Genomic DNA, 26,984 nt, shown 5'->3' on the forward strand with positions numbered 1-26,984 from the left:
ATAGGTAATTTCTCTTTTTGATCCAATTAGAGGTCTCAGAATTAGAACTGTTTACTAGATTTTATAGATTTCATAGATTTCATAGATATTTGGGCTGGAAGGGACCCCGGAGGATCATTGAGTCCAGCCCCCTGGCCCAGGGGCAGGAAGTCAGCAATGATCATAGGATCCCAGCAAGATAAGCATGCAAATGTGTCTTGAAGGCTTTCAAAATGGGTGCTTGAACCGCCTCCGTCGGCAGTCTATTCCAAACCTTGGGGGCTTGACAGTGAAGAAGTTCTTTCTTATGTCCAACCTGAATCAGTCACAGTGGAGCTTGTGGCTGGCTTTGCCCCAGTGACCTGCCCCAGGCCCAGCCTGGCTTGCTGACCTCCTGGGATGCATGCATTTATCAGACCAAAACCAACCCAGGCTCGCCTGGCTGCTTTGGTGACTCTAGATAACCTTAGGCCAATCACACACCCCCGTGGCGGCGATGACGCATTCAAATGTCTGTCCTATCAACTTTCGATGGTACTTTCTGTGCCTATCATGGTGACCATGAATAATGGGCAATCTAGGTAGCATTATGGTACATGAAAATTCCACCAAACTGCACAGTGTAAGGTATCAAATAAGTAGCTACAAAGAAAGCTTTGTCTTAATGAACTTGAAATGTATGAATGATCTACTGCCCTCCACATGGTTGTCAAATATACTTGAAGTATACTAAAAGTACACTAGTTTTTCATAAGTATTCTGAGGCATGAAATGGAATCATGCATTTTTAATCACATTGCTTTCTAACAAATTTACTTCAGAATATGCACATAATTAGAGTTGAAGCTCTGCATAATAGTCTGTATTATATCATTATGTGCCAAACACGATGCTGTAAACAAGATGTGCTATCTCAAGATGTTCATCCCGTTTCGGCATTCTACATGCACAGAGAAAGAAGAAATATTTTGAAAATGAGCAAGGCTTTCCATTGGCTGACATCAGGGGTTAAGTGTTTGTTAATATTTGGTTTTATTTTTACATGAAGCTTGATTAAAACAATAGACTTTTAGAAACAATTAGAACCATGCTACAGAATATCAGATGCTACATTTGCCTTGTTCTGGTGATGTGAACTTATCAAGACTTCAGTGTATTTTTTCTGCAGCTCTGTTACACAACAGATGGGATGTCTAACATCCTTTTCTATTTAAAACATGCAAGTTCTAATCAACAAGAGGGTTTAGAATGTTAAACCAGCCAGCCATAAGAAATGTGTCACACAGTTTGCTGTCATCCTAATTAATTAGATAGCATTATTTGTTGTCCCCAATGAACTCTGATGAGCTCAATGTCTGATAATAGCTTCATTCTTTTCAGGGGGTTTTCTTTTAATTGTATTCACTTTTATTTAAGATAGAATATTTTAAGAGGGAAAAAAAAATACCACTAAGTAGGGTAATGCAGAAAAACATTATACTTGTGACTTACAAATATGAGTGAACATTTGGCCTCTTATTAAGGTCATTTTAATTTTAAATCTTCCAGGCTAATGTTTCATGAGTAATTACTCTTTCAGTAATTATCTTGCACTTTCCCAACACATTTCTGGACATGTTTTATGAAATAGTTCCTGCCCTTCCAGTCTCTTAAAGGATTCAGTAAAATTATTTAACATTTATAATCTGGGGCTGGGGGGAATCATTCAGTTGCTTATAAGGGTTAATATTACACAAAATTCTTCAAGTCAGTGTTAAATAAAAAATGTTAATGGAGTGGTGTCAGTCAAAAAAGCATATTTGATAGATTTTTGTGTAGTTGCAACTCAGACATATACCACAAGAGAATGGTAAAATATGTGTGAAATCATGATGATATACAGAAACAAATTATGGGATATTTCTTCTTCTCTTGGAAACTATGAAGAAAGGAGAGGATGATGCTAAAGAACTATGCCTCTTGGATCTGACTGATTATAACAAAGAAGCCTGTTGATTAGAGAAGAACAAATCGGTATATATCAGGGGTGTCAAAGATATGTCCCAACGGGCCACATTCAACACATGGAGCTGTATCATCTGGCCCACAGTGCTGCCTGTGGGTCTTGGACCAGCCCCACAGACCACATGCAGCATACTCCAGCCCCAGGCTTCTGTGCTGTATGTGGCATGTAAAGCCAGTCTGGTGCACTTAGCAAACACTGCATAAGGTTGCTCCAGCACATGCTACATACATTTTGTGGGGCCAGCACTCTGCACATAGCCCCACACCAAATTGGCTCTATATGCTGCATCTGGGGATCATTCAAACTTGGACCACAGACCTCATGCAGCTCACAGGTCTGTTCTGGGATGTATGCTGGCTTAGCAAACAGAGCAGATATGTGGGCTCAATCTGGTCCATGGACTGGCTTCCTCACCCTTCATCCAGCCCCATGGGTTATTCTTATCCAGAAATCTGTGCTCTTAAAAATTGATACCCTTGGTCTACATGGTAATAGACATTTTATTGCCCATTGTAATTCAACTAAGTACATGTTTAAATCCCAAAGGCTTAAAATTAAGATCACACTCACACGCTTTGCTCACTGGGTGCAGCCAGACATGAAAGTAGTGTGTCTAAATAAACTTTGGCACAGTTTGCACCAAAGTCAGCTGCTTCTGCAGCATCTTCACATGTGCCCAGGACTGCAGCAGTTAGAAGTGGGGCACAGCAGCCCTGGGCTGGCAGGGAGCCTGGGTGCTGGCAGTCAGCAACAGAGGGGCTGGCTGAGGCACAAGGATGCTAAAATGTGGGGTTAGGTGACAGGCAGTCCCTGCACTTTTGCACCTTTGTGCCCCAGCCATCATCTACACAAGCATTTTGATAGATGTAATCATTACTTCACAAGATAGTACTGTCCCTGACTATGCTACCTTACGACAGAGTTAATCTACTACACCCTAATACTGGCAGTCATGTAGAAAGTGATGCTTTACTGAAGAACTAATTAGTCAGCTCATGTCATCTCAGACTCGATAACATACTGAGGTCCTTCCTGACCCTAATATCTATGAATAAAGTACATGTGTACATACACCCATCCACTGAAGGGCTATTGTACTGAGTTGGAAACATTGTGAGGTGCTGTGTACCTTTTCAGGTATAGATAGTATTGACCTGTTTCATTTTCCCTTGACTTTAATGAAAGGGATAAGTACTCATTCTTTTGGAGGAGATGTTTAGCATTGTTCAAATGTTATGCAACCCCATACCTTACTTCTTACATATAAATCTTCAAATAAATTAAACTTGGGGGAGAGGGGGCTATTTTAAAGGTTTTTTTTTTCTTTTGAATTTACCAGTTTTAAAATATTTTTGTTAAGGTTAATTTTTTTTTTTCACTTGTTTCAGCCAGGGGTATGAAATAACAATTTTGCACACAGTTTTTATAAGAACCTGGTTTGGAAGACTAGTAATCCTACAAAATATTTTTAGACATATTTACCAATACCCTAAGATGTCTGTTAGATTTCTGCTGCTTTGTTCTGTGCCACTGATGCACAAGCATCATATGACCATTTTAACTGGCCACAGTATTATCTGGCAGTTTGAAAAATACATGAAGCCAGATTCATCAGCATTCCCTGGCTAACTTGCATTGCTCCCATGATGCAAAATGACCTTGGTGGCCACTTTTGCAGCGTCAGGGCTATACTGACCTCTGTACCTTTTGCTACAAACCGCCAGTGAGATCAATATCATGGCACAACCTGGAGTGCTGCCTTATACTTCACCCTGGTCTGCCCTTGAACCTCTGGTGTGAAAGATCGGAGTTTTTTCTCATCCTTCAGTGTAAATTTTAAGCATCTCGCTGTTCCATGACTGTTTTGAAACAACACTATGGATGCAGTATGTATGTGTAATTCTGTGTATTCCTTGCAATATTTGTGGGCAGATAAAGAAAATTACAATAACTCTAACGTCAGTCCTATTTCTTGAATTTTAATGTCCTTCTTTAATTTGCTGTTGTATACAATATTAAACCAGTTGTATTAGATATAAGAACTTGACTATAATTGCACCTGCAAATAAATTATTATATCTCCCAAGTATTTAGAAAGATATTGTAGTCCTTTTTGAAGCAGTACTTAGAGGAATCTGTAAGAAGAATCAAAAGTAAAGCCCAGAATGCAACAGAACTGTATTCTGCTCAGCAGGGAAAGGTGATGTCTATGCTTTAGGGACTGAAGTCTGCATCACCAGGGAGCTGTATTCTGTAGCACTCTTGCTAACTTAGGTGAGTGGGATATGCATGAGCATCCCCACTGAGTTCCTGATTAGAGCAAGATGGACATTTCTAAGCTGGGAAATGAAACTGGTAGAAGGGCTCCTTTATTTAAGAGAAAAATCCTTCCTCTACAAAAACTGTAACATGTTCCCAGATAAATGCATTTATTCAGGTTTGACACAATGGCCAGGACTTAAGACTGTATTCTGCCAGGGATTCTGTAATCTAGTTTCTATAAGTCTCACCTATGCTGTGTCCACCTTCTGCCTCATTCGGCATGTCCCCATGAGTGGGAAGATACATTTCCTGGGAACAAACAGCATGCCACAATATGTATCACTACTACTTGCCCCCAGGAAATGTTCGTGTACATGCACTCTGGTGTGCGGCACATGGCCCCAGGTGGGATAGGAGAGGCTGGTGCTAGCACCTAGTTGGGTCCCAGCAGCCTTACCTGAGGTCCTGAGGACCTCCAGAGTCTGGAACTATGGTGATCTGGCAGCATGAATCTTGACCAGCAGCTGGAGTGTGGCTCTGGCTGGCCAGGCTCCTGTTTCTGGCAAGGCACGCTGCTGTTGTACGCACAGGGCATACAGTGTAAATTAGAAACAAGCCGGAATCTTACCAGAGGATAAGGCACAATGTCACACTTCCTGGAACATAAAATGCAAAACATACAACATAAAAAAAATAAAGAACAGTAAGGTTATTTGCCTCACTCATTCCCATGCATACTCTTTCATTCATCCATTCACTGAAAAGAGATAGGCGTACACACACAGAAGTTAGACAGTCCTGCAAAGTTAAAGTGTTGCCAAGTTTCAAAGTTGCTCGAGGTCAGTCTGGTGGCCAGCTAGGCTGACCAAGAGACTTGGAGTCAGGTCTTGTTGGACACACCCAAAACTCCTTCTTGCAGGTGGAAGAGACCCAAAGCCTTGTATTTGTGTTCATTCTTTATAGTAATAGCTGTCCATACAAGCTTAAGGATTCTGCTGACTCAGGCTCGAAAGCCATCTTCCTTGTCCTGCTGGCAGGCTGGGGTTTGTAGGTCATGATCTTCTAACTTTGTAGTCTGCAATCTTTAGGGGCCATCGCTTGCAGTCTTCAGCCATCAGGATGGAGCATGATTTAGCATTTGGTAATCCTTCACTGCTGACTCGCGTCCGTTGCAGCCCTTAACCGTTAAACCACAGAAGGCTATTTTCACCTGCTGCAAGAGGCCTATCTTCCTCTGTCACTGTCACATACATCATTCACTCTTTCATTACCTTTCTCCACTTAAACCAGACATATCCACATATACCAGACATATCCACATACACCAGACATATCGCAAACCCTTACACAAGCATTTTCCTTAAACTAAATTGAAGTTCTAATGTCATGAGTCAATATGTCTAAAATCATGAGATCAATATGTCAAATACATTTATCCTGAGCAATAAGCAATGTGACATAGATGGTTAATTCAAAGTACTAATAATGACTGATCAAATTATAGTAAAAAGTAAATTATAAGAAGATTAACTTTATCTTAATGGTTAAATCTTTTCCTTATATAAAAAGAAAAATAAAATAAACAGTCAAAGCAATTATAGTCAATAACAAAATTAACAGTATAGTAAATAACAAAATAGTCAGTTAAAACAATTATAGGCACTGTAATACTACACTATCACATTTGCTTTTTTAAAGCACGGGGTTTTTTGACACCAGGACCAGTGTCAAAAAACACCCCCGAACTGTTAATTAGCAGCATGAGGAATGCCTACATGTGTTTCCCATGCAGTGTGTGATGCCACAGATAGGTCTACAGCACCACAGCTCGCATGTCTGCACTCATCTTGATGTGCCCATTATGTCCATTTTCCAACCTTTCCCATGGAAGCAGGAAGTGGCTGCAAGCAGGAAATTCCAGGAACGTTGTCCCTGTGTTATACCAGTGCCTGCATAACAGATATTGAAAAGCCATGGAGTACTGGCATTACTCTTTAACACAGTGCCTGTTAAGATAGTGCCATGCTGAAATCAGACTCTTAATTATTGAATAGTTTTAAATTTCATTTTATGCCTCAGAAGAAAACCTGAGCCATAAATAGCCAAATCTATTTTAAGGGCCATTTTGGATCACAAGGTATGACGTTTTCTGGGATGCATGCACAGCGCAATGCTGCATTAACTGGAAGTATTCTGAGTCATCTTTCCCATACCATGGAGGAGGAAAGAGAGATGTCACCAGCGCTCCTGTATTCTTCACTGAGTTGACCTTTTCACCACCTCCTGCTCAGTCATGAAGATAGAAGAAGTTTCCTACAGCAAATGCGGAATTTCTGAAATTGGGGCTGTTCCCTGAGATTATTGATATGTTCCCTACCCCCCCAACATTCTACCCATATCTATATATTTCCTTTCTTTTCTAATTGAACACATTAATCATGTGTTAAATTAGCCTGCTTTGTAAAAGAGGAACTCCATATTTCTTACTTCTTCAGTGTCAGTGATATTAAAAAATATTTGTTCTAGTTCATAAATTTCTCTGCGAAGAATTGTGAGCAGTTCTTTTTTTGATCAGTGCAAAAAACTATCTAATTGACTCATTTGATTTGAACCCATGTCTTTTAAGGTTAAAGGCTAGAATAATTTCTAGCTCAATTGCCCAGATTTAAGAAGTTCCAAATTTTGTGTACATATCTGAAACAAATCCTTGAATCATTGAAATGTATCCATTTATATTATAGGCCAGAATAATGCCTTATAACCCTTTACAATGTTGGATAAGTAATAGGCCACCTATAACTTGCATAATGATATGTTTAACTGATAGAAGGTGTCAGGATGATCGGGGACAATACATTTGTGGAATTTAAAAGCATACCAATGATATTTGTTTTTTCATGTCAGACCCCTTTTGTATTAAAACCTAGTACAAACAATTCTTTAAAAAAACAAATTCTATATTTTACTAATAAAATTTTACATGAGTAATGAAATAGCATGACTTAAAATGATGTGCCAGTTTCCATCTTTGTTTTAATATGTACACATTTCTACCAGTGCTAATTCTGTATTCTTTTATCCCTCTGCCCTTTAAGTAGAATTGGTCCATGTCTTTTGCTTGACAACTTTCCAAATTATTTCATTACACTTATGCTATTTTTTTAACACAAAGTAAAGATAAAATGCTTGGTAATATGAAATGAGCTGGTAGTTTTCAAAAGTATGTGAAACATTTCGATCAAGAATTCCTTTAGAAATATTCTGAAATTCAATACCAATCACACTTTATGCTTTGAATGGCTCCTTGTCTTAATGCATTTCTTGTTCAGTTTCCCAGGTGTATTAACACATGCAAGCTTTAAATATTTGAATGCAGTTTTCAGTGCTGTTGCAAAGGTTAAGGAACTGCAGAAACTGTGTGAGCAACTGGAAAAAAAATTCTCTAGAAAGACAATACTAATTTTCCTTATGCATATTATATATGTCTGATCTGTTCAATTGGAATTATATGTTCCAATGGGGGAACAAAAATCTACAATAGATAAAGGAGTAGGTGTAAAAACTGTGCTTTTAAAATGATTATTTTAATGTACTAAAAGATTTCAGCCCCATTACTCAATTTACTTTACAGATATAAAAGAATACAGACTTCAAACCAGAGGTTTCATCACCTACAAATATGAACCAATTTTTATTAAAATAGCGAAAAGGTGTACATCAGAATCAGTTGAATGGTATTCAACTGGAATAAAGTAAGGACTTTAATGTTTAGTGACCTACCAAATTTGGGGAAGCTGCCCCTAATTTCACAGGCAGAATGTGGGACTCAGCAGCCATTTCACAGGCAGAGTGCACTGCCCCGCTCCCACTTTGGTTGGCTGAGGGGCCCCAGTTGTCCTGCCCCTCCCCACTGATTGGTCACAAGTGCTACCTGTCATATGACCAGTGGTAGCCTTAGGGTTGTTGGAGCCCTGGGCAAGATAGTCATTTCGGGCCTCTTAGAGGCTTGATTCTGGTGACCTATAAGCAAGTTGAACATTTTCAGTTTCAATTTCAGTTTCATTTTTTTGTATCCATGAAACTGCAATGAAAGTATCTTAATACAATAATGATAAAACAAATATTCAGTGTAATTATTTTCTTATTACAACTGGAGTACAGAATATTACATAATACAGTTCATCAACACAATACTTTGAACACAAGTCATAACACACCTGTTTTATTGAGAAACATATGATCAATATATAATGGCAGATTTTTGTACCAAAATATATTGGACTCAATGGTTAATCCATTGCTCCTATACCTATTTCTATAATTAATATTCATAAGGTAAAGAAAGAACAAAGTTTTTAATAAGTTGAAGAAAAAAAGAGGGTTTTTTTTTAACATTGAGCTGTATTCTAAGTTCATTGCATTTTCTATATTAATAGCTTCATAGATTCCTAAAGTTGGAAGGGACCTCAGTGGAGCATCTAGTCTGATCCCCTGCCCCAGCAGGCAGGAAAAGAAGCACAGCCCTGGAGTCACATGATCCCAGCCAGGTGCCTGTCCAGTCTCTTCTTGAAGACCCCCAATGATAGGATGAACACCACCTCTCTTGGGAGCCCATTCCAGATTCTGACAACCCTGACCATGAAGAACTTTTTCCTAATGTTCAGCCTGAACCTTCTCTCTGGTAGCTTATGGCCATTGTTCCTTGTCATTCCAGGGGGTGCCTTGGTGAACAGATCATTGCCTACTTCATGTTGCTCTCCCCTTATGAATTTGTATGCCACCACAAGGCCCCCTCTCAGCCTTCTCTTGGAGAGACTGAAGAGGTTAAGGTCCCTTAACCTTTCCTTATAGGGTCTTCCCTGCAGGCCTCTAATTAGGCTAGTGGCTCTTCTTTGGATCCTCTCCAGGTTGTCCACATCCCACTTGAACTGTGGCATCCAAAACTGGACACAGTACTCCAGCTGCGGCCTGACCAAGGCCGCATAGAGGGGGAGAATCACTTCCCTGGACCTGTTTGTGAAGCACCTACAAATGCACAACAAGGTGCGATTGGCTCTGCCAACTGCTTCATCACATTGGCAAATCGTGTTTATCCTAGATTTAACAGTGACTCCAAGATCTTTTTTTGCCTCAGGGGAGCTGAGAAGGTCACCCCCCAACCTGTAGGTATGATGGCAGTTCTTCCTCCCTAGATGCAGTACCTTGAACTTGTCCTTATTGAATTGCATCCTGTTGCTCTCTGCCCACTTCCCCAGCCTGTCTAGATTGCCCTGGATCTGGTTCCTCCTCTCTAGGGTGTTAGCTGCACCCCATAATTTAGTGTTGTCCATGAATTTGGACAGAGTGATTTCCACTCCCTCATCCAGATCACTGATGAACAGCACTGGCCCCAGAACTGAGCCCTGAGGGACTTCACTGCCCACATCTTCCCAGGTTAACACCAATCTGTCCACTACCACCCTCCGAATGAGACTCTTGAGCCAATTTGCTACCCAGTCTACTGTGTAATCATCAAAGGCAAATCTCCTCAGTTTATTTATAAGGATGGTATGGGACACCTTGTCAAAGGCCTTCTTGAAGTCCAGATAGATAACATACACCTCAACTCCTGCATCTAAACAATTGGTGGCCTTGTTGTAAAAGGAAACTATGATAGTCAGGAAGGACCTGTCTGCTAAAAACCTATGTTAGTTACCCCTCCGCATCACATTAACTATCAGGCTCCCACAGATATGTTCCTTGATAACTTTTTCTAGGATTTTCCCAGGGAGAGAGGTAAGGCTGACTAGTCTATAGTTCCCCAGGTCCTCCTTCCTCCCCTTCTTAAAGATTGGGATGACATTAGCTCTTTCCAATCCTCCGGAACCTGGCCCGAGCACCAGGAGTGCTCATATAGCCTTGCCAGTGGATCAGCTATGACCCCCACTAATTCCTTCATTACCTGTGGGTGGAATCCCTCCGGTCCCAGTGATTTGAATATGTCCAGTCCTTTCAAGTGTTTTTTTACTGTGTTGGCACTAACCATTGATTAGCTGATGTTCCCTTTGTTTGTGTCTGTGATGTATGTCAAGAGTTCATCTAGAATCCCATTTAAGAAGACAGAGGCAAAAAACTCATTGAAGAGCTCTGCCTTGTCCCTGCTATCCATCACTAAGCCCCCCTGCCCATCCTGTATGGGTCCTATGCTACCTTGAATCCTCTTTTTGCTCCCAACATACCTAAAGAAGGACTTTTTATTGTCCTTAATCCCTGATGCTAGCCTGAGTTCTAGAGTTGCCTTGGTCTTCCTGACCAACTCCCTGCAGGTGTGGGACAAAGAAGTATACTCCTCTTTGCTAGCTACCCCCTGCTTCTACTTCCTGTCTGCCTTTTTGGATTTACGGTTTCCTGGATGTCCCTTGTTAGCCTTCTGCCATGGAATTGACTCACTCTGAGCCCAAAGAATGGTTTCCTTGAGGAATATCCATACATCCTGGACCCTCAATGCATCTAATTTCTTATCTCCAGCACACTGCTAACCAATCCCCTGAGTCTATTAAAGTCAGTTTTTTTAAAAGTTTAGCATCCATGCCCTGCTGCGTATAATACCCACCCTTCACTGGATAGTGAATTTAATCATTTGGTGATCGCTGTCCCCTAAATTGCCTTGAATCTTCAGGTTCCCCACCAAGTCATCCCCTGTGGCCAACACTAAGTTAAGTAAGGCATTGCCCCTGTTAGGATACGTTACCTCCTGTATTAGGTGGAGGTCCTGAATACAGGTTAAGAACCTGTGAGAGTGGTTAGATAAAGCTGACTGCTCCTCCCAGTATTATCTGGGTAGTTAAGGTCCCTCATGACCACCATATTGCTAGACCTCATATTGGTCCATCTACAACACAGATTCCTCACAGGACATAAGCTGATACCCAGTGTATTGATGAATCAATGATATGTTGATACAGAGACTGACAATTCTTTCGTAACCTAATGTCATGTCACTTTTTGTGCCTTCTTTGAAGCAAAGTTCCAAATCAGGTCACCATAATCTAAATCTCTCCCAGTATCTCAGAGAATATCATAAATATTAACAAAGCCTATCCACATATCATTATTATTAGAGAGAATACAAAACAAGAAGCAAGGGGTATGCCCTCAGGTAAATATTAACCCACCACAGTTGTATTGTGGATCATTTTAATATTCCTTGGGGGAATCAAATATATAATTGAGTGTTAAAATGCAAATACAGACACTTCCTTGCAAAAACTTCACCTCCAAAAAATGTGTAGCAAAATTTTGGGGCCCCAAATGGTTGCCTGGTTTTCCCTTCCCTAAGGCTGCTATTGATATGCCCCATCCTCAGCACTGATTTGCTGCAAGGACTGTCTGTCATGCAGCCTTGCCCCTCACCACCAAGAGGCTGGATCCACCAAATCTACAAAATCGTGATTTTGGTATGTTTCTAATCATGTTAGAGTGGAGACAAGAGGTAAATAAAACAGACAGATGAACATGAAAGACTGGAAAATGAAGATTAGTTTCTATATATATATAACTATTTCCCATCCCAGTAATATAAAATTTCTATTTTATAGAAACTAATCTTTGTTTGGGGGACAATCTCTTGAATTTAGTAGGTCTCTATACATGAAAGTATTTTACTTTCCAGAAACCAAGGAATTCTGGAAAATAGATTCTTCAATCTGCAAAAGTCTGTTCTTCCAGGAACATGCTTCTTTCAATCTGTTCTTTCCATACTAATAGTAATGGTCTTATGAAAATCATGTAGTATAAATAAGAAATATTTACATGTGGTAAAGAGAGATACTTACTCTTAGATCAGATTTTCTTCTTTTGGTAGTGGTAGGGGGAAGGGTGTTTTTGCCCCAGTTTATATGATATTGCAGACATGTTACAAAAATTTCCATTTCATAAAGCACAATACAATACTTTTTAAAACAATGGCATTTTTATTATTTAAAAAGCTCCATTTTAATGAAATATGTAGCGAAATTTCAGCTGTTGCCTAGAATGTCAAAGCTGTTGCTGTTTTTCTCTTATAATAACATGATATATCCATAGTCTACCTTGGAGATCTCTAGTGACATCCTCTGTTGAAAGCATAATGGTGTTTGGACAGTTGCCTGGCATTTTGGCAAGTGGAACGATGATACTCAGTTTCTTTGCATTGCAAATATATCCAAATCTTAAAGCGTGGACTCCTATTGAGACAATAACCAGATGCTAGGTAGCAGGAAACAATGTTATGAACAGAACCACATGCTGGGGAATGCCAGGAATTAGGAAAATATTTTAAATTATTTTTTCATTGTTTCTGCTGTTTGGTGTTTTCTACATGAAGGACTGTGCATTGTCTTTGTTTTATTACTGCACCATTAACATTCCTTGGGCTGGTAGAACATTATTCTTTATCATATTTTGATTAAAACATTGCTTTTATCTTAGCGTTAAGTGGAAAATATATTTAATATGGGTTGTGTGCTGGCAAATGTACCTTTGTTATAATAGGCTTTTTATTATGGTAAATTACAGCGTTTATAACTGATTGCTTTTTATAGGCACAATGGCCTTGTTGGAACATGTAGTCTAATAGTGTAGTTCTATTAACATATTCATACTTGATATAGGCTACTATAGTCAGCTTGAGTTAGAGTACTGTGAATGCAACATAAAATGAATATGCAATAATAATAGTAATAATAATAATACCAACAACCTCTGGTAATATCTGAAATATAGTGGACTCTTTACAACTATAAAATAATCTTTGCCTGAAAGATTTCATAAAATGGTAGGAAAACAAAGGATAGCAAGAAAAGTAAAAGACTTACCAAGTTGATTTTAATTATAAGTTGATAGATATAGCTAGGACCCTACAAAATTCATTGAGGAAGTGGGCTGCACAATGGCTTCTTTAATCTTACAGGTTCCCCTGGTCATGAATTGGCAGAGGGACCCTGCTGCTTCTCTCCTGATTGGCAGGGAGGCAAAAACCACAGTTTTAAATATGGCACCATTTTTGCCTCCTAGCAAGGCAGCAACAAGCAGCAGGTCCACTGGGACCCCTCAGCCAATCAGCAATAGAGGGGAGGGTGTAAAGGTGAACCTGAAAGATTAAAGGAGCTGCCACACATTCCACCTCAGCCATGAATTTGATACAGCCCTATGCATAACCAAAAGAAAATAAATACAGAAAACAAGTACAGATGTGTATATGCACACACATACACAGATATACAAATGCATGTGTGTGTGTGTGTGTGTGTGCGCGCGAGCACGTGCATATGCACATATACCTACAGAAAGAGAAAGGAGAGAGGTCCAGGTCCAGGTCCATAGAATCAGAGAATCATAAAAGTCGGGTCAGAAGAGACCTTGTAGATCTTCAAGTCTGACCCCCACCTGGGTGGAAGAAAAACTGGAATCAAATGAGTCCAGCCAGGTAGGCATCAAGCCTCTTCTTAAAGATTCCCAGGGTAGGAGCCAGCACCACTTCCTTGGAAGTTGGTTCCTGCTCCTAGCCACCCTAACTGTGAAGTAGTTCTTGCAGATGTCTAATCTAAACCTACTCTCTAATAATTTGTGTCCATTATTCCTTATTATGCCAGGGGGAGCTAGGGGAAACAGTGTCTCCCCCAAACCCTTCTGGTCCCCCTAGTGAGTTTATAGACAGTTACCAGGTCCCTCCTCAACCTTCTCCTGTGAAGGCTGAACAGGTTTAGGTCCCGCAGTCTTTCATTGTAGGATCTGCCCTGTTGTCCCCAGATCATGCGGGTGGCCCTCCTCTGGACCCTTTCAATGTTGTCTACATCCCTCCTGAAATGGGGTGCACAGAACTGGACACAGTACTCGAGCTGTGGCCTGGCCAGCATCACATAGAGGGGGAGGATCACCTCCTTGGCTCTACTTGAGATGGACCTGTGCATGCACAACAAGGTCCAGTTAGCCCTGCCAACTGTGACCTCGCATTGTTGACCTATGTTCATCTTGGAGTCAATAATGACTCCAAGATCCCTTTCTGCCTCCGTGCTCTCAAGAAGGGAGTTTCCCATCTTATAAGTGTGCTGCTTGTTTCTACTGCCTAAGTGCAGCACCCTGTACTTGTCAGTATTGAAACGCATCCTGTTTATGTTAGCCCACTCCTGTAACCTATCCAGATCTTGCTGCAATCTTTCCCTCCTTCCTAGTGTGCTCACCTCACCCCAAATTTTGGTATCATAAGAGAATTTAAACAGGTTGCTTTTCACCCCATTGTCCAGATCACTGATGAAGAAATTGAACAGTGCAGGCCCAACGACAGAGCCCTGGGGGACTCCGCTGCCCACTTCCCCTCATGTTGAATATGACCCATCCACCACCACCATCTGAGAACAACCCTTCAGCCAATCTGCAATCCATCTGACTGTGTTGGCATCAATGCCACAATCGCCTAGTTTTTTAATGAAGATGGGGTGGGAGGTGTCAAAGGCCTTGCTGAAGTCCAGAAAGACTGCATCCACGGTGACATATTAATCCGTTGCCTTTCTGACATGATCATAAAAGGCAATTAGGTTCGTCTGACATGACCTGCCCCTAATGAAACCGTGCTGGTTGCCCTTGAGCATCATCCCTGAAGCCGGTCCATCACAGATATGCCCCTTGAGGATCTTCTCAAAGAGTTTCTCTAGGACTGAGGTAAGACTGACGAGCCTATAGTTGCCCAGGTCCTCTCTCTTCCCTTTTTTGAAGGTGGAGACCATGTTAGCTATCTTCCAGTGTGCTGGCACCTGGCCTGAGCACCATGAGTGCTCGTAAAGCCATGCCAAGGGCCCTGCAATAACCCCTGCTAGCTCCCTCAACACCCTGGGGTGGAGAGTATCTGAACCCGCTGACTTGAACACGTCCAACCCCTCCAGAAGCTCTCTAACCCGGTCCTCCCCAACCTGAGGTCTGGAGGCATTCCCCTCGAGTCTGTCTGGCATCACAGCAGGAAGTCCAAGTCCCTGCACAAGAAAATGGAGGTGAAGAATTGGTTAAAGAGTTCCGCTTTCTCCTCTGGTGCAACCACCAGATTGCCCAGTGTACTTTGCAGGGGCCCCACATTACCTGGTGCCTTCTTCATCCTCCCTATATATTTGAAAAAGGATTTTTTATTTTCCTTGATCATGGACACTAGTCCTAGCTCTATGTCTGCCTTCGCTTTCCTGACAGCCCCCTTACAGGCCCGAGCAGAGGAGGTATACTCCTCTTTGCAGATAGCACCCCCCTTCCACTGGCTGTACGCTGCCTTTTTGGTAAGCAGGCATTCCCGCACGCCCTTGGTGAGCCAGGGGGGCTTTTGGGCACTCTTGCCCCCCTTGCCAGGTCATCGCCTGTGGCCAGGACCAGGTCCAAAAAGGTGTTTCCTCTGGTAGGACTGTGCACCTCCTGGATTAAGTGGAGGTCCTGTATCTCAGCCAGGAACCTCCTGGAACGGTCCGTCCTGGCTGACTCTTCCTCCCAGCAGATGTCCGGGCAATTAAAATTACCCATGGCAACTACATCCCTTGCCTTAAGTGCCTCTGCAAGCTGGCGTGAAAATTCCTGGTCCAGCTCCTCCCCTTGGTCTACTACAGACCCCCACTGTCAAATTGCTCTCCCCACAGCCCCCTTGAGAGCACTTCAGCCCGCCCTTCCTCTCACCCCATTCTGCTGGCAGAGGATGTGTAGTGCTCCTTGACATAGAGAGCCACACCCCCACCTTTCCTTCCTTCTGTATCCCGCCTGTAAATCCTATAGCCCCTAATGTTAACTGCCCAGTCATGGGATGAATCCCACCAAGTTTCTGTTAACCGTATGACATCTGGGTTTGAACTAGCTATTCTGAGGGGGAGTTCTTCCTGTTTATTCCCCATACTGTGAGCATTGGTATATAGGCATTTAAGGCCTTGCAAGACTGTGTGTGTCACCCCCATTTAGGGAGTCTGTCTGGACCCCTGTTCCTTACCTTAGCACTCCTTGCCTTTGTCACCTGTCTTGCTTGGATGGTATCTCCTCGTCTAGTTTAAAGCTCGCTATATGAGATCAGCCAACCTGGAAGAGAAGACACGCTTGCCTTTAGGAGAGAGATGAAGCCCATCCCACCCCAGCAAGTCCCCCGCCTGAAAGCATGGGTCATTATCAAGGAACCCACAGCCTGCCTGGTGGCACCAGCTGTGTAAGCACCAGTTGACCACGCCAGTGCAGGCCTTGTGTCGCCGTCCCTGCCTACTCACCGGAAGAAGAGAGGAAAATACCACCTGCACCCCCGTCTCCTTCAGCTTGTCTCCCAGAGCCTTGAAATCCTTCATAATGCGGTCAGGGTTGCCCCAGGCCACGTCATTTGTACCCACATGGATGACAACCATGGGGTACTGGTCTGCAGGTCGGATGATCCAGGTCCAGGTCCAGGTCCAAAAGGCTGGCTATCTAATTCAGAAATGTATGAAAGATACACACAAAAAAAAGAAGATAAGGTAAAGGGAATGTGATTATGTGACTACATTGTCTAGTGATGAGGGCTTTTATCTGGGACAAGGAAATTATGGGTTCAAGTGCCTGCTAATGAGGTTTCCATTAAGTAGCTATTGGATAAAACTTATCTACAGAACTTGGGCAGACACCAGAACATAGGATTCTCCTCTCCCAGCTGAAAAACCTCATCCTTTGAGGTGTAGAAAAATGCTGCCTTTTCTGTCATCTCTGTACGGCCCCATAAATCTTTTATCTCTTTGTATATAGTGGCACGGTTTCAATCGGAGGACAGCCTAACTGGTACCCTGGTGATTAAGGCAGGTTCTTGGAAAACAGAAAATCTGATTTTGAACTTCCTCAGGGTGAAAAAAGTGATAGAACCCATGTCTTCCATTTCCTGGGTGAATGCATTAACCAGTAGGTCATCATCAGGGATCCTGGTTCTTTCTGTTTAAAAATCACAAATTCTTTGATAAAAATTGCAAATTCTCTGATTAACCCCTCCCCACCAAAATCTGTGATTAAAATGAAATGCCACTATATATATATCTATAGATAGATAGATAGAAGTATCAGTTGAACACAATGCTTTATTGATATATTCATCATTTTAAAGTAATTTGGAAGCCTACCAGTGCATCAATCATTATAAATAAATAAATTCTAAATACCTAAACATGTTCACTTTTGATACTGGGTTTTTTATAATGAAAAACCATGGCTCTCCCTGACCCCTATGCTCACCAGGATGCAGGTCCAGGCCCCTCACTCACAACCCAAAGCCCCCCCCAGCTCAGTCAGTGCTCTTCACTCTCCAACCACAGCCCCTGGGCTCTGCTGATGCCACTCACTCCCCACCCACAGGCCCCCAGGTCCCATCCCTGCTGGAGGGGAACCAGCTTCCAGGGCTATGGGGCAAGAGACCCAGATCCATTAACCCCTGCCCTCCACAGAAGTGCGCACACTCTGGCTGCCACCTGCAGAAGGAAGTGGCTGCTGTGATGAAGCAGAGTGCAGAGTCTGGCTTCCCCTCCCCCACAGGTGGCATGCAAGAGACACAACTCAGTAACACCACCCCCACTGCTGCTGGGTGGGCAGAGGGAACCTTGCCATGGCAGCACAGGGCATGCAATTGTGGTGCTTAACTTCCCCAACACACTTTGTCTTGCCACCTGCTGGACCACAGAGGCCCCAAGGAGGGCAGCAGGGTGGGGAGTCCAGAACCCACAGTGGCAAGCCCACAGCTGCCCCACCCCATGTACAAATCTGAGGGCACATGCTCCCCATGCCCCCCCAAGTACATGCAGCAGGGAGCCAGCCCTTCCGCCATCCCCCAGATGAGCTGCTTGTGGTGTCATGCCACTCTCTACATGGGCCTCATGGTCATGCATTCCAACCTGGGCCCGAAGCACCACCCCAGTTGGGCAGAAGCCCCAGCCCCAGCCCTATTCAACTCCCTCCCTCACTATGGGGACCTCAACTACTCCTCAACTTATCTGCAGAGAGCTGCTCTCCAGGCTACCTGCCAGCAAGGTGCATGTGGGCATGTGCATGTGCACATGGTGTCCCCACTGATTGCCCTTCTTCTACTCCCCCCCAGTCTCTTGCAGGCTGGAATTCTGCCAGCATGAAAGGGGAAACCCACCATTCTCCATGCTTTTCTCCTTTAAAGCATTCTCCTTGCTTTTCTCCATGCTTTTCTCCTTAAAAAAAGAAAATGTGGGTTTTTTTCTTTAAAATTAAAAAAAAGTCTGGGTTTTACTGTGTTTTTCCATGGTGAATGGAAAACCCAGATCTCATCATTATGTATTGGATCAAATGAGTTCCTCTACATGCATTTCTCAATGAAAGAAGCTGTAGATGTTATGTTTTCTGATCTCATAAGTGCCACTTTGTGTTATACATTAAACTTATTAAATGAGGGTATACCTACATTTGTGAATCCTAACAGGGAATATATGGGAGAGAGATTCTGAATTGCTTAACTAAGCCAAGATGGCAGTGACTTCAGTCATGATCAATAGCAGAATCTGAGGAGCTTATGGAGTTCCTGTGGAGAAACTTAAGTTGGAATTCTCAGGAGCCTAAGTAAAGGTAGGGGTTTGAAGGTTGCCATCTTGGATGTAGGCGCCTGAATTTTGCCTAAATCTAACACTATCCTATCTAACACAAATCCTTTTATATATTTATAGATTTCTAAAATGTCTAAAATACCACTCAACATGAATAGCAAGTTATCACCCTTAAGAAATGGAAAGGGCAAAGTTCTGGCCTTGTTGAAGTTAATGGCAAAATTATATTGACTTCAGTGGAGCCAGGATTTCACCCAATGTCTTTCCAATATTTTCTCAACATCAATAGACTATGGCAGTGACAGTTCAAAGGAAATTCCAGAAGTGAGGATCTTTTTTTCAAAAAAGGGCATCACAAACAATTCCTGTGCTGTTCTAGTCCAGGAGAATCAGAGTATGAACATATCAGCTGTTCATAACCATTATAACCATAGCCTCTGCCAGAGAAGTCTCAGATAACATCTCCCTCTGAGATAAGTAGATCTGTTCTTCACTGATTGTCTTCTAAAATAAGGTATCAGGTCTTGAAAATGAATTGTGACTGTTTGAAGGCATTCTTTTACAGTCAGTTTAATAAAAGGTAGCATTTTGCAACCAAGAGTTCTAATTTTTTGTATGTCTTCTTGTCTCAGACCAACACGAATACCAAGTACACTCCTGAAACATGGAAGATGCTGAATTTTAGCTGATTTTGGATTTTAAAACTTCATTGCAGAACGAGAACGATTTTTTTACCGCCCTGCCTCCCATTTGACACCTCCAGGGAAGGAATATTCTCTGATCAACACATCAAAGAGCTACTCAGCACAGCTCACAAAGACAGTCTCATGGACCCAGAGGGAGATAGCCTTCTGTCCTCAACTCCCTCTCTACAAAAACGAAATATATTTCCTACATATGGGGACTTTTTACCATCTTGTACCATCTATACAGAGCCTGATGAAGGGACTTTGATCCTGAAAGTTTTCTGAAAAGGACAATTTTCTTGAAATTTCCCGGTTGGTCTAATAAAAGGTATCATTTTGGAACCAGGAGTTCTAGTTTTTTCTATGTCTTCCTTTACTCAAGCACTTCTGACAGGTACAGACATTATACTTTTACTGGTATAAGTGATTGGAAACTGGTCTATATCCATAACAGAACAGAGGGTTCAGCACATGTAGACTGGTTTAAAAATGGTAGAACCTCATCTAAGATTTAACTCCCTCCACCCCCACCACCAAAGAGCAAATATGTGTTCTCTGCATTATCGATCTGAACTGCTCTGTCTGCAGAAGACCATGTAACTTAGAACAATTCTGCTTCAGGCTTTTCGCATGTCTCTACCTAACCTTTAAATTTATGTTAAAATTAGTTGTGCATACAGTAAACTGCGTATATTTTGGTTTGTCACTTTTTTATTAGCTCATATTTTTATAATGAATAGTATAATGGATAGTCTTATAGTATCTATATCTATATTTTCAGTATTAAATGTATTTAAATATCTGTTCTCATCTAGTTTTTATCTTCAGTTCAATTCATAGTCTTTGTGTGTAAAAGACAGTTATTCAATGCATATAGGGTAATTTTCTTTCAGTGTATGGTCACATTCACACTTCGCAAATTAAAAAGTACATGTGTTCAATTCTTTAAATCATATATGTCTACAAGAACATTTAAATGTGTGTCTCACATATAACAACCTCTGTCCCTATCCTTTCCTTTATAAACTATCATAAGAAAATATATAATTAATTTTAGTAGCTCTGTAATGGTTTTTACTTATTAACAGTAACACTTGAAATATTGTTTTACCATTAAACCTATTATATTGTATTGTAAAGGATCCTTGATACTTTGCTAAGATTCCTGTAAAAGAGAGAGAGAGAGAGAGAAGAAGAAGAAGAAGCAGAAGAAGAAGAAGAAGAAGAAGAAGAAACACAGTGCTGCCTTTGGAAATGCAGGTAAAAAAAATCTTACTATTGATTTACTTGTAGGATAGATACTCAAGATCAATATAGTGCTATTCAAAATACAACTTTGCTGAGTCACTGGAAAACAGTTTGGGTCCTTGTTTTTATCAAACATACTTAATTGTAGAATGTGGGTATTGTCAGTGATCTGTGAAGGTTAATATCTATCTATAAAAGTGATGTGCTGGGTCTCTGCTGTCAAGACATCCAGAAGTTAACAGAAATGTTCCAAATGGGGCTAAATTGTCTAATTCATTTAAAAAGTAATACTTACTGTCAGCTTTTATCAGCAGGTCAGTGGATGAATATTTAATCATGGTCAGAGGTGATTTCAGGTTTTGGTTGATGGCTTCAAGACACAAATCATAGCTTATGAAAATATTTTAAGGCTAGGTTTTCAAAGGTATTTGGACATTTTACAGATGAAAATAGGCTCCCACTGGAATTTAGAAAGCACAGAAATACTTCATTAGGCACATATCTACCTTCATTGTCAATCACCTAGTTACCATTGAAAGTCACTCATGTTATAATAATATTATTTCATTCCACTATATAAAATCTACAGTATTATAATTAAAATAATAATATTATATGTATATAATAGTAGGGTGAAATAACATATATGTACACACATAAAATATCAGGAAAAGAAATGTCCTTGGTTTGTTAATATATCTACCTGTACAGAAAATTACCATTTCTATGTTTCATTCAAAGTCTGATTTTTTTCTCTCACTATTGTATGTAAAAATACTAACATTTTGAAGGAATTTGTAGGATTTTGGGTATCCTAAACAAATGTATAATGCATCCTATAACACACATGCACACATAGATAGGGATAGTTGATGTTTTTCAATGAATAATTTCTTTACTATATTCTCAATAATCAGTAAAATACCATCCCATCAAAAGGGTTTGCAACATGATGGGGAAATGCCCCCTATGGGCATGGCCAGATGAGCATGCACAGAGGCTGGGTCCTCGAGGGGGACACTCTGGCTGCCAAAGCATCTCTGTGGTTGGCCCCTCATCCTGATGCTGAAACACATGGCTGGCCAGGACATGTGTTCAGCACCAGGGCTCCAGTGTTGGTGAGTAAGAGGTCGGGGGGGCTGGAGGAGGGGGAAGAGGATGGGGGGAACCCCCACCAACCCTGCCTGCTCCCCCAGCCCCCTGATCCCTGCCCTGCCACATGCCCCACCTGCCCCCCGATACCCTGATCACTTCCCTGCCTGGCCCCTCCCCTTCCTTCCCCCCATCCCACCAAACCCTGCCTTGTTTGGCCCCTCTCCATGCCAGTCCCCCCAACCCCCCCGAACCCTGCCCTGCCTGGCCCCTCCCCCTACCATCCCCCCAATCACTTCTCTGCCTGGCCCCTCCCCCCACCTGCCCCCCTGACTCCACCGATCACTTCCCTGCCCACCCCATCCCCACCAGCCCCCAAGACCACCCCAACCCTGCCCTGCCCGGCCGCATCCCCACCATCCAAACCTCTCTTGGGTGGGCTGAACCTCCTGCTGGGGTGCCATAGCCCTTGTGTGGTGACCACACCCTCTTGTTGGGGGGTCATAACCCCTGTGTGGGGGCCATCACATCTGTGGGATGGCAGCAAAATATATATTCATGAATTCATTCTTTCATAGTAACTAGGGTCAGGAGGGACCTGAACAGATCATCTAGCCTGACCCTCTGCCACAGGCAGGAATGAGTGCTGGGTTCACAAGACCACAGACAGGTGAACATCCCACCTCCTCTTGAATTTGCCCAAGGTAGGAGCAAGGACCACTTCCCTAGGAAGTTGGTTCCAGACTTTGGCCATCCTAACTATAAAATATTGCCTTCTGATCTCTAACCTAAACCTATTCTCCATCAGCTTATTACCATTGTTCCTTGTCACCCCATGTGGTACTGGGGAGAAAAGGGCTCTACCTATTTCCTGTTGATCTCCCCTGAGTTTCTAGGCAGCCACCAGGTTGCTCCTCTTGCTGAGGCTGAACAGGTTCAGGTCCCTCAGTCTCTCCTCATAGAGCCTGTCCTGTTGCTCTCTCACCAAGTGGATGGCCCTCCTCTGAACCCTCTCCAGGCTGGCCACATCCTTTTTAAAGTGTGGTGCCCAGTATTGGATGCAGTACTCAAATTGTGGCCTGACCAAAGTCACATAGAGGGGGAGTATCGCCTCTCTGGACTGGCTTAAGATGCATCTTTGAATGCATGACAGGGTAGGGCTGGCCTTGCAGGCTGCGGTCTGGCATTGACAGCTCATGTTCATGTTGGAATCAGTGATGACTCCAAGATCCTGTTTGCCTCTGCGCTTTCAAGAGGGGAACTCCCCAGCCTGTATACATGCTGTGGATTCCTTCTCGCAAGGTGCAGCACCCTACATTTGTTTACATTGAATCCCATCCTATTCTCATCTGCCCAATTTTGTAGTCTGTCTAAATCTAATTGCAGCCTCTCTCTCCCTTCAAGTGTGTCCACCTCACCCCATATCTTAGTGTCATCAGCAAACTTGGACAGCCTGCTTTCCACCCCCTGGTTGCAGATCCGGGAGGAGCCAGGCAGGGTTATTTTGCCCCAAGTGGCACAATTTGCTCCATAACAAAGTGCATGTCTGGGCATGTGTGCTGATGAAGATGTTAAACAGTGCGGGCCTGAGGATCAAGCCCTGGGGTACCCCACTGCTCACATCTCACCAGGTTGAGTACAACCCATCCACCACTACTCTCTGGGTGCATCCTCCCATGAGACAATGTTTTACCCATCCAACTATGTAGCCATCAATACCGCAGTCTCCTAATTTATTGATGAGGATGGGGTGAGAGACTGTCAAAGGCCTTCTTAAAGTCTAGAAAGACTATGTCCACAGTGACATCATCATCCAAGGATTTAGTTACTTGGTCTTAAAAGGCAATCAGGTTGGTCAGGCAGGACCTGCCTTGATGAACCCATGCTGGAGCATTATTTGCTCTGCTGCCCCCCCCACAAATGTGCTCCTTGATGATTCTCTCCAAGATCTTCCCAAGCACCGAGGTGAGTCTTACAGGCCTATAGTTACTTGGGTCCTCCTTCCTCCCTTTCTTGAAAATTGGGACCACATTAGCCAGTTTCTAATCCCCCGCCACCTGGCCAGTTGATCAGGAATGCTCATATAGTTGGACCAAGGGCTCCACAATGACCTCTGCCAGCTCCTCAACACCCTTGGGTGGAGGGCATCTGGACCTGCAGATTTAAAAATGTCTAATCCTTCCAGGAGATCCCTAACTACATCTGCTCTGACTGAAGGCCTGACAGAGGTATCCCTGATATTGTCCCTACCTCTGATAGGTGGGATGTCCCAGTCCCTGTTCAAGAAGACAGAGGCAAAGAAACTGTTAAAAATATAAGCTTTCTTGTCTGGCGTAGCCACAAGATTACCATTTGATCTTGCAGGGTCCCTACATTGCCTGGTGCTCTATTCTTGCTCCCAATGTACTTGAAAAAGGACTTTTTGTTGTCCTTAATCCTGGAATCTAGCCTGAGTTCCATCTCTGCCTTCACCTTCCTAATAGTCCTCCTACACTCATGGGCCAAGGAGGAGTACTCCTTGGTGTATGCCCCTCTTTTAGGCCTCAGGCCATAAAATATGTTTTTAGAGTTCACTTTATTATTATAATAAGAGACTTGCTTTAACACTGTAGATATATCAATAAAACATTGTCTAACTGATTGTTGTCTTTGTCTCACTCTCTCTCTTTATAGTGGTCTTTTGTTCTACTTGTGGAGGAACATGGATTTGCGGGTATTTTACAGAGTTACTTTGGGATTTTTTTTTATCAGGGATTTTTCTGTTTTCCAATAGGGAACAATAGAATTCCTGCTAGGACCCTGCCTGCTCAGAGCTGGCACTTTAGACCCAGCTGTCTGTGTCTGACCTCCTGGCCATTTGAGGCCAGGAGGACAGGCTTTGACTGTTCAAAGTAGGCCACCACACCCAGAACATTTTTTGGGCAATAGCTGCCCAGATGGCTGGGCAGGGGGCACACATGGCAGTAGTGCCACATAGAGACCACCTCTGCAGCCACAGCCCACTGGCAGCTGGCCCAGAGGGGCAGATGCCTTTACTGGCTGTGCAGTCCCCATCTGGGTCTTGTAAGTGGGCAGCACATCACAGACAGGCAACAGCCCCCACTGCCAGACCCATACAGAGGGTAGAGAATGTAAGGAACTTTCAAGGCTGCTTCAGCAGTCCAGCTGGCACAAAGTGTAGTGTCCCCAGGTACCAATTGGCCAGGACCCAGAAGCTCCTGAGAGTTAGTAGCCCTGAGCTATTTGCCAGGACAGCTTTTTATACTGCTGGGGACAGCACAGGTGCTGGCTCTAGCTCCCCCTGGCTGCAGATCGGGGAGGAGCCAGGCAGGGTTATTTTGCCCCAAGTGGCACAATTTGCTCCATAACAAAGTGCATGTCTGGGCATGTGTGCTGAGGCAAAAAGCCCCAGCTCAAATTTGGACTGCTTCTATTTGAACTGCTGCAAGCGCACATGGTTGCAAGTGTGGGCACACCCTACGTGGTTCTGCCTGTTTTTAGCATTGCTATGTATTCTGAACCAGTCCTCTTTGTCTTTGTATCATCTTTGCATTGGTCAACCCTTATCTGTCTCTTCCCTGCTATATAACTAGTTTATCTTTTTTCTATCCTTTTGTTCCTTTGTATCTTTTTGTTCTTAAAGCTTACCTCTAGTTCTTCAATTCTTTTACTGATTTGCATTGGTTCAGGCATGGCTCCAGGCTGATCAAGCACCCATTTGTTAGATCTTTCTGGGATCTAAAAAGCATTTGGTATCTTTTAATAAAAGGTCATCCCAATTGTAATTTGCTCTATAACTCCTTCTGAACTTTCACAACTATGTGCTGTCCTTACCAATGTTTTAATTAATCTGATCTTCATTTTATTATAAACTTGGCTATTTCTCCATATCACATTTATATAATTATAGACAATTAGAGTTGGAAGGGACCTCATGAGGTCATCCGGACTCCAACCCCCTGTTCAAAGCAGAACCATTTCCAACTATATCATCCCAGCCAAGGCTTTGTCTACTTGGGTCTAACAAACCTTCAAGGTTGGAAATTCCACAACCCCTTTGGATAGCCTGTTCTAGTGTTTTACTACCCTCCTAGTGAGGAAGTTCTTCCTGATCTCTAATCTAAACTCCATTTGCTGCAACTTGAGACTATTGTTCCTTGTTCTGTTATCTGCCACCACTGTGAACAGTTTAGCTCCATCCTCTCTGAAGCCAGTCTTCAGGTCGTTTAAGGTTGCTATTAAATCCCCCTCAACCTTCTCTTCTGTCAAATAAATATGCCCAGTTCCCTCAGCTTGTACTCATAAGTCATGTACCCAAGCCCCCTAACCATTTTTTTCTGTCTTCCATTGGATTCTCTCCATTTTGTCTGCATCCTTTCTGTAATGGGGCTACCAAAACTGGACACAGTACTCCAGACATGGCCTTACTAGTACTGAATAGAGAGGAAGAATCACTTCCCTCAACCTGCTAGTAACACTCGTACCAATGCAGCCCAGTATGCCTTTAGCCTTCTTGGCAACAAGGGTACACCGTTAGCTCATATTCAGCATATTGTCCACTGTAACCCCCACATCCTTTTCTGTAGATCTGCTGCTTAGGCAGTCCCCAGCCCTTATTGATGCATGGGATTTTTCTTCCCTAAGTGCACTCATTGTTGCACTCATTTTTATTGAACCTCAGGAGATTTCTTCTGGTCCAGTCCTCCAATTTGTCAGTCTCTCTGAACCCTAGCCCTACCCTCCAGGTATCTACTATTTCCCCCAGCTTGGTATCATCCACAAAGTTGATAAGGATGCACTCCATCCCATCTTCCAGATTGTTAATGAAGATTCTAGTTCTTCACATTCTTCAGATTCCTTACAATTGTGCAAGATTTTTCTGGATTATGTAATGCTATATATATATGTGTGTGTTTTTACTGTTTCTGTTAAGATTGCACCTAATCTCTTAAAACTTTAGACTCATTCCAGAGAATCATTATCTAATTCAGCTCTGATTCTGTCTCCAATTGTGGTCTTCACTTTGGTTTTTGAACTATTAATCGTAATGCTATGTCTCCTTCCTGACACAACTAATCCTTGCACTAGATCTTTCAGTTCTACTAGGATATCAGTGATCAAAAGAATGTTAGTATGCCTTAAATTATTAAGATTTCTGCCTCCTGA

The sequence above is a fragment of the Crocodylus siamensis genome, chromosome 2, assembly GCF_052110815.1.
Source record: "Crocodylus siamensis isolate JL-2025a chromosome 2, ASM5211081v1, whole genome shotgun sequence".
NCBI lineage: Eukaryota > Metazoa > Chordata > Crocodylia > Crocodylidae > Crocodylus > Crocodylus siamensis.